This window comes from Canis lupus, chromosome 2, assembly GCF_048164855.1.
Source record: "Canis lupus baileyi chromosome 2, mCanLup2.hap1, whole genome shotgun sequence".
NCBI lineage: Eukaryota > Metazoa > Chordata > Mammalia > Carnivora > Canidae > Canis > Canis lupus.
In genome coordinates this window covers 71,910,182-71,918,262 of record NC_132839.1, presented here as the reverse complement: position 1 = coordinate 71,918,262, position 8,081 = coordinate 71,910,182, and positions in this window count along the sequence as shown.

The following is an 8,081-nucleotide window of genomic DNA, read 5'->3' as shown; positions in this document are numbered from 1 at the left end:
GAAGGAAGCCGCTGTAGTTGCCAGATACAGCATCCATGCGGTGTGCTTCTCTGTGTTCCCACAAGAGTTTATAGGGATTCTTAGAGGCTTAAAGAGTCCTCATGAACACTCTGAAACTGTACTTGAATTTGTATGTGTGCATGTGTATGTGCACACACATATGAATACTTTTATAGGGAGATAGTTAAAGTCTTCCATAGTTACTTCAAAAGGTGCATGAATCCACCCCCCCACACACACACCAAAGAAAAGGACCAAGAACCACTGATCTATAGAATAATCTATATCACGGAGAATATGTTCTTCTCCTAGAAAGCAGAAGCCACATGCTACAGGAGTAATAATGATGATTTATGAAAAGATACTATGGCCTTAAATGTTGTACTGCCGCTGCCTTACTATGGAATCTCATATAAGCTGTTTCCCCTCCCTGGGCCTCAGTTTCCTTATGGGTAAACTGAAAAAAATGAGGGAGTTGGGCTATATGACAAAGACCATGACTTGATCTTTGGTAACCATTTGTCTCTTCTTTTTTGAAAAATATGACACACAAAGCCAGATTTAGTTGAGCACGTGGCTACCAGGCTAGAGACTACATCTCCCAGCTTCCTTTGCAGGTAGGAGTGGCCATGTAACTGAGTTCTAGCCAATAGGATGTGAGAAGTGATGTGTAAAACCACTGCACTCTTCCCTCCCCCTCTTGTAGGCTGTGATGCTAACAGGGTAGTCTGAGCTAGCTTCAGCCCTGCCAGAGAGGACCACACCCTAGGAAGTAAGAGAGCAAACAGAAGGAGCCTGCTTCCCTGGTATCCTGATGCAGCAGAATGCCTTACTGGACTTGGATGGCCTGCCTACTTCTGGATGATTAAGAGATAGTACACTATCATAGTTACACTAATTTGAGGGTTTCTTTTGGTTCAGCCCCATTACTTAACTAATACAGACAGGAGGAATGTCAGGGTCATCACTGTCATTATCATCATCTTTCCTGACATCCCAAACAACATAGGCATATAACAGACATCCCTGAAAACAGAAAAAAAAAAAAAAAACCATGAATGAACAAATGAACCAGGGAATGGGTTTAATGGGCATGTCAGAAATGCTACAGGATGATTCACAAACCACATAGAATATGGATGAGATCATGTCTAAGTATTCTTCCAATACTAGAATTCTGTTATGTTGTTTCTCAGAACTGAGGATCACTTGGAAACCCAGCAGTGACTGGCATTGCCTAGCCACGTGTCCCCCAGACAAAGGATGGGGAGGGCATGTTCTCAAAGGGGTCAAAGAGGGGATGCCTGGGTAGCTCAGTGACTGAGCATTTGCCTTCGGCTCAGGGCGTGATCTTGAGGTCCTGCGATCAAGTCCTGCATCGGACTCACCATAGGGAGCCTGCTTCTCCTTCTGCCTATGTCTCTGCCTCTCTCTGTGTGTCTCTCATGAATAAATAAATAAGATCTTTTTTAAAAAATAAAAAATTCAAAAAAATAAAAGAGATCAAAGAGATGCCACATACACTCTTCTCCCTCACCATCTGTGCTGCTCCTTTTGGTTATGCATTCATTCACTCAACAAACATGAGCTTATTACATGTCTAGCACTAGCAGGTATGGAAAGGAATAAGTAGTCCCCATGCCAACCCTCATGAACCAATGAAGAAACAGAGCCATGGTAAATAAAAGCAGTGCTGCGACTGAGCGGAAGTTGAAACAGTCTGAAACAAGAAGACATTTTCAGCTTTGTGTCTTCAGAGTCTCCCCCAGACCTGGTCTCGAGAAAAGAACCATCCTTATGTTCCCCAACTTTAACACAGCCAGGAGTTCTTGGTTTGCTTTGGGGGAAGTTCATCTCATTCTCAGAGTCCTCAGAGCATCCTCAGTCCAATGAGCCTGGGCTTTTGGCAGGGTCAGAGCTCCAGCTGGGAAGGAGAAGACCTATCTCTGGCTGTTGGACCACTCATTCATAATTCAGTCATTCAGCTTGAATGAGTCATTTCCTTTTAGTTCTTCATTTGTCATATGGGGATGGCTTTTCCTATCTTATGACATTAGTGTGAACTCCAAATCCAAACACCTAGCAGAGTGCCTGCTGCCTACCAAGGCACAATACATACAAATGCTGCTGGTTTGGTAGTGTCAGAAGTATTGTTCTAGCCTGGCAGTTCTCAACAGGGGTGATCTCCCACCATGGGACATTTGTCAATATCTGGAGACATTTTTGATTGTCCTGAGTGAGTTGGGGAAGCAACATTATTGACTTCTAGTGAGGAGAGACCAAGGTTGCTGCCAAGGAACCTGCAAGCACAGGATAGCCCCCACAACTGGGTCACTCTGCTGTAATCCATTGAAATACCAATTTCAACAGGATACATTCAAACTCTTGCTAGACATTTCTAGTGCGTAATTTAAAATGCCATCCTGGCCTTGGTATTTAATATATAATTATAAAACAGTATTTCTGTGACTGTCAACTGGAATTTCACAAGACTTTGCCTCAAAATACCAGCAGCAAGCTTCAGCTCCTTCTATCCATAAGTGGATGGTTGCCAGTAGAACCTGATCTTACTCACTCAGGTCCACTTGATTACTCATCAAGAAACATCACGTCTTCTAGTCTGGCCTACAATTGTGGAGTTTATTTTCTGACTTTGGAGACACCTGGGCCCAATTCACATAATCAGAACCATAAGGGGCCTGCTGTATGGAGAAGGAGTGGGGTGTTTAGGATGATGATTACCAGTGTGAGTTGTGATGATTATAGCATTTTTTTCAGCCAATATTCATGGAGCATCTACTACATTCCAGGTGCTATGCTAAGTGCTAGGCATTCCATGGAGAATAAAACAACCATGGTCCCTGTGGTTTTTGTACCTAACTGCTTTCTGGTGGCTTTAGCATATATTGTTATAATTATACAAACTTTTGAAATAGGCAGGAAGGGTATTTGTCACAGGTGAGAAAGCTATACTTATGAACAAACTCACAGGATTCTTTGTCAAAAAGAGCAGAATGAACCCTCAGTCCAATAAGCATTAAAGGAGAGTATTAACAGACACTCATTAGCTTACCCAATCCCTGGGATGCCCAGAGAATGGAACAGGACATGATTCAGCCAGGAACTATGATCATAACACGCCATTGAACAGGCTGCACACGTGATCCCATTGCTTCCAGGCATCAACAGTGGAGATGCTGAGCAGCAGGTACAACTACTGGCACCAATTTCTTTCTTCTGAAGCCAAATCTCCTTTAGTTGCTCCCAATTGGTGGGGTCTAGGTTAAATGCTTCCGTCCTACCTGCAAGGGGACCTGGGAAATTGAGTTCTGTTTTTCCATTGGAGACATAAGCACAACTCATAAAGTGGAGATTTCCTTCCCCAAAACAAAAAAAAAAAAGCCATTCAAAAGATAATGGGCAAGCACACTATGACACATGTCCAGTTGCAGGGCAGCCACAATGCAGGGCCCCCAGTCCTATGATGAGCAAGGCACAGGCCATCAGGGTTTAAGTAGGTAGATGATTCCAGTAATGACCTCCAATTTGTTCATGCTTTTCTACTCTTCCTACCTCCACCAACCATGGCAAGATCATCCCTCAGAAGTGAAGGAAGCAGGCTTTCCCAAACAAAAACTGAGGAAATTCATTGCCCACAGACCTGCCCTACAAAATATGCTAGAAGAAGGTCTTCAGGGAGAAAGGAAATGTTGTTGGTCAGGAACTCAGATCTACATAAAGAAAGGAAGAAGATTGCAGAAGAAATAAATGAAGATAAAATAACATCTTTTCTTTTCTTCTTCTTAATTGATCTGAGAAGGCACTGTTTTTGAAAAGAGTAAGAGGAGGGATATATCAGGTACTGGCTGCACCAGGATAATAAAATGGACGACTTATGGCAGGTCTGGGAAGAAAAGGAACCAGAGGGCTCAAGTGCACAAAACCAGTAAATGGCTGCATGGAGATTCAAACCCTAACTTCTTTGAATCCTGTTCTATGCCTTTTTCTCTCCACAAGATCCTCAGCTAAGCCTCTGGGAATATATGAGAATGAGCTCCAGGTCGTCTTCCCTTCTGGGGCCCATTTCTCAAATCAGAGAATGGAATCCCTCAGCTTTTCCATCATTGTTGGTGACAGTGCTGACCCATGTGAGCCACACATCTGTGTGACAGCGGCTGACATGACAGCTCATTTACTGCAAAGCTTTAGAAAGATCTGGGGCCATCTGGTAGACATAGGGCCCTGGAGGTTCTGGCTAATAGCCTTCACTCACCAGTAATCCCAACCACCATTGACCACGTGCTTACTGTGTGCCAGGATCTGGGCTAAGCATTTGACACATATTTTAGCATTCATTCCTATTAATGGCCTATTTTCATCCCTATTTTAGCAAACAGGAAAGGGAATCCAAAGAGGTTAGCCAAACTGCCTATAAAAGATTGAATTGTGCACTCCAAAAGATGTATTCAAGTCCTAGGACCTAGAACCTGTTAACATAATCTTATTTGGAAATAGGGTCTTTGTAGTTGTAATTAAGTTAAATTAAGTTTGTACTGGGTGGAAGCCTAATCCAATGACTGTTCTCATAAGGCAGAAATTTAGAGGCAGAGACACACAGGGAGAAGGCATGTGGAGACAGAGATTGGAGTGATGCATCTACAAGCGAGAGAATGTCAAGGATTGCCAGCAGCCACCAGAAGCCAGGGGGGAATCATGCAACAGGTTTGCCCTCAGAAACCTCCAAAAGGAGCCAACTCTGCTGACATTTTAATTTTGGACTCATGTCTGGCATCCAGAACTACGAGAAAATAAGTTTCATACGAGGTTGTGGTACTTTTATGGCAGCCACAGGAGACGAATATATCAACCAAGGTCACACAGCTAGTAGGATGTGGAATCTGAACTTGTACTTTATTTAAAAGCCCAGACCCTTAGCATGGCCCGGTCCCACCTGCCTTGCAGAGTAAGGAGTGTTACAGCAGGAAAGACTGTAGAGGTCATACCCCCTGGTGTTCTCCAGACTGATTTCTGGAGCACAGCTCTGGATGATAGCAATCTGTTGGCCATGAGATCAATTTGGTTTTCAAGAAATAATAAGTCTTGGGCCAGTTCCCCCAGGAGAAATCCTGAAAAGAGGATGTGAATACAGTGTTTTATTGGAGAGGTAACCCCAAACAACCTTCATAGGGGAATAAGGGAGTGAACTAAGGAGGAGAAGGTGTCCAGGTTGGAACACTCAGGTATCACCTCCTTGGTGAAGCCCTCTTAGATTGACCTGGACAGAGTAAGTCCTTAGCTCAAATTCCATGCTTCCTTCCAAACTGTGTTCACCTCCATATTACAGAATTTATCATGCTGTCAAGAATGTGTAGTTTTACATACTTGACCTCCCCCATTAGCCTAAGTTCTTCTAGAGCATTTTCTTAAATCCTCAAGACAGTAGAGAAGATGGGGTGGGGGAGGTGATGATAGACTACCAAGTAAATCCTGGAGGTTGTGTATCCAGGTCTAAGGCAAGTTCCACAAAGTTTCATGATGTGGGTGAAGGAACAGACTTTATTGGGGGAAACAGAAACTCATAAGGCCGAGGTCAGTAAGAAGGGGACATCCTCAGAGAGTTGTGTTGAGTCAGGTTCCTCTGCTGGGTACCCAGACTGCGGCTACCCTCCAGCGAAGGGACCCTGACCTCCATTGCTCTTTTGTGTGCAGGACAGACAAAATGGCAACTCTTCCAAAATGAGGATAATTTGACCCTTTCAGCACCTAACTGGATTTAGGTGCCAGATCTTACATTTGTCTGGGAACACCAGCTGCCCAGCACCTGGGCACCTTTGAATCACCTGCTGGAAATAGAAGTCCCTCCAGTCAGTGGAGAGGGAGGCTCTGTTTCATGAGGAGCTAGCTCATGAGCTGAGTGAGTGAATGAATGAAAGGCAGGCAAAGTGGGATTGGAGTCTCTTTCAGCTTTCCTTGCTCATGTTCCGTGCTACACTAGGCTTTGTGTGGCTTCCTGAGTAGCGGTGACACCTTGGCATCTGGTGAACCATCAAGATACCTTGGTTTATTTTGTAGACATTCACTATATGTTTTTTAAGTTCTTAACTATGGGGTGCCCAAGGCAGGGAAGAAAACAGAAAATAATCTCCCTTCTTAGAGTTTACATTCTAAAGGAGAAGGTGAGCAGTAGTCTTTTTTTTTGTTTTGTTTTTGAAAAAATATTTCAGGAAGTGATGAGTACTATAAAGAACTGAACTATATGTTGGCAATTGAACACCAATAAAAAATAAATTTATAAAAAAAAAAAGAACTGAAACCCCCCTTATCACCCAGTGAAGCTGAAATACACTGATCCAAGAATGCAACGACTACCCTCAATCAGAATCTAATAGAAAAGAATGTATCCCCTTTGGCCAAGGCAAGAGGGGCTCCTGTGCTGCCCCCCTCCACCCACTCTTCAGAGGGCCTGCAAATCATAAACACACTCTCAGTGTGTGAAAGAACTCGTGGGGGGCCTCTGTCCCTGGGGGCCTGGCACAGCACGTCCCACAGTCCTAAACACAGTTCAGGAACCTGGGAATGCTTCTCGGCATCTCTGGCACGATCTCCTAAAAACAAAGTGTGGCTGCACCCAAATGCTTCCAAGATTTGTAAGTTTTGCTGCCAATTTTAGAGACAGACACTGCTTTGAAGTATGAGGAGGATCTGAGCAGCCTAAGGATTTAGTTTCAAGGAAAGACAAATGAGTTAACGTGCAGACTCTCTGCTCTGGAGTGCATGAGTGCTATAGATTCTTGTATACAAAGCAGTGTTTTCCTCCAGTGTGGCGTATCCATCCCGGTCTTGCTTCCTTTTGGTTCCAATAAGTAGATCTAGAGGCACTCATGAACAGGCCTGGTACTGGCAACAATTACATGGATGGTTTGGAAACATTTTCCATTATTAAAATTCATCTTAATGCTTATATCTGGATATGATAAGTCTAGATGTAATTGTTTGAAGGATGATACAAATTCTTTATATTGGCAACTAGATGGACATTGAACCCTTGATTCTCCAAAGGTTTTGACAGAACATGAGAGACACCTAACTGGAAAATGAACAAAGGGTAGTGGAAGGGGAGGTGGGCAGGGGGTTGGGGTGACTGGGTGACACGCACTGAGGGGGGCACTTGATGGGATGAGCACTGGGTGTTATGCTATATGTTGGCAAATTGAACTCCAATAAAAAAATAATTTAAAAAAATAAAAATACTCAATGAGATTCCATTACATTTTCAAAGGAATAAATCAATTTTGATTGACAACATTTTTATTTACAATTCTTATTCTTGGGACACCTGGGTGGCTCAGTGGTTGAGCATCTGTCTTCAGCTCAGGGTGTGATCCCAGAGTCTCAGAATCAAGTCCCACAGGAAGCCTGCTTCCCCCTCTGCCTATGTCTCTGCCTCTTTCTGTGTGTCTCTTATGAATAAATAAATTAAATTTTTAAAAAATATATTTTTCTTCTTCCATTTAATGTGCATTCTTCCTTTTACTTTTAATAGTATTGAATATTATAGGAGAAAGTAACTTTTGAAAACATCCATGAAGAATCATTTTTTAAAATCTTTACAATTAATTTGTGTTGCTGATGCAAATACACTGTAATTCTGTACACTTTGAATACAAATATTCTCAAAGTTCCTTAGCTCAGTCACTATGAGTCTAAGTCTCTTCCCTGACTAGGGCACTGTGGGGAAGGTCATCTAGAAAAGTGAACACTGAGCTGAAAGTTGATCCCTATGAATTCCTCTTGCCTTCCCTGCTCTGCTCCGAGAGGCTGCTCCGAGGACATAGCTTGATGATGTAGTGTTGAGAACACCTGCACGGTATACAGGACTGAACCTAGTTCAGGCCTCTCTCTATATAAATTTAAGATGTAATGGATGGGTGCGGGATCCATTCATCTTGCAGCTGCCCAAGACAAGCCTTGTATGGAAGTTCCCTTGCTTATTAAAACTGTCACCTGTCAACCTGAAGTGGCCTGCCTCAATCTTTCACCTCTCCCTGCCCTCTGTGTAGGGGCGGCCAGTTTCAGATCAC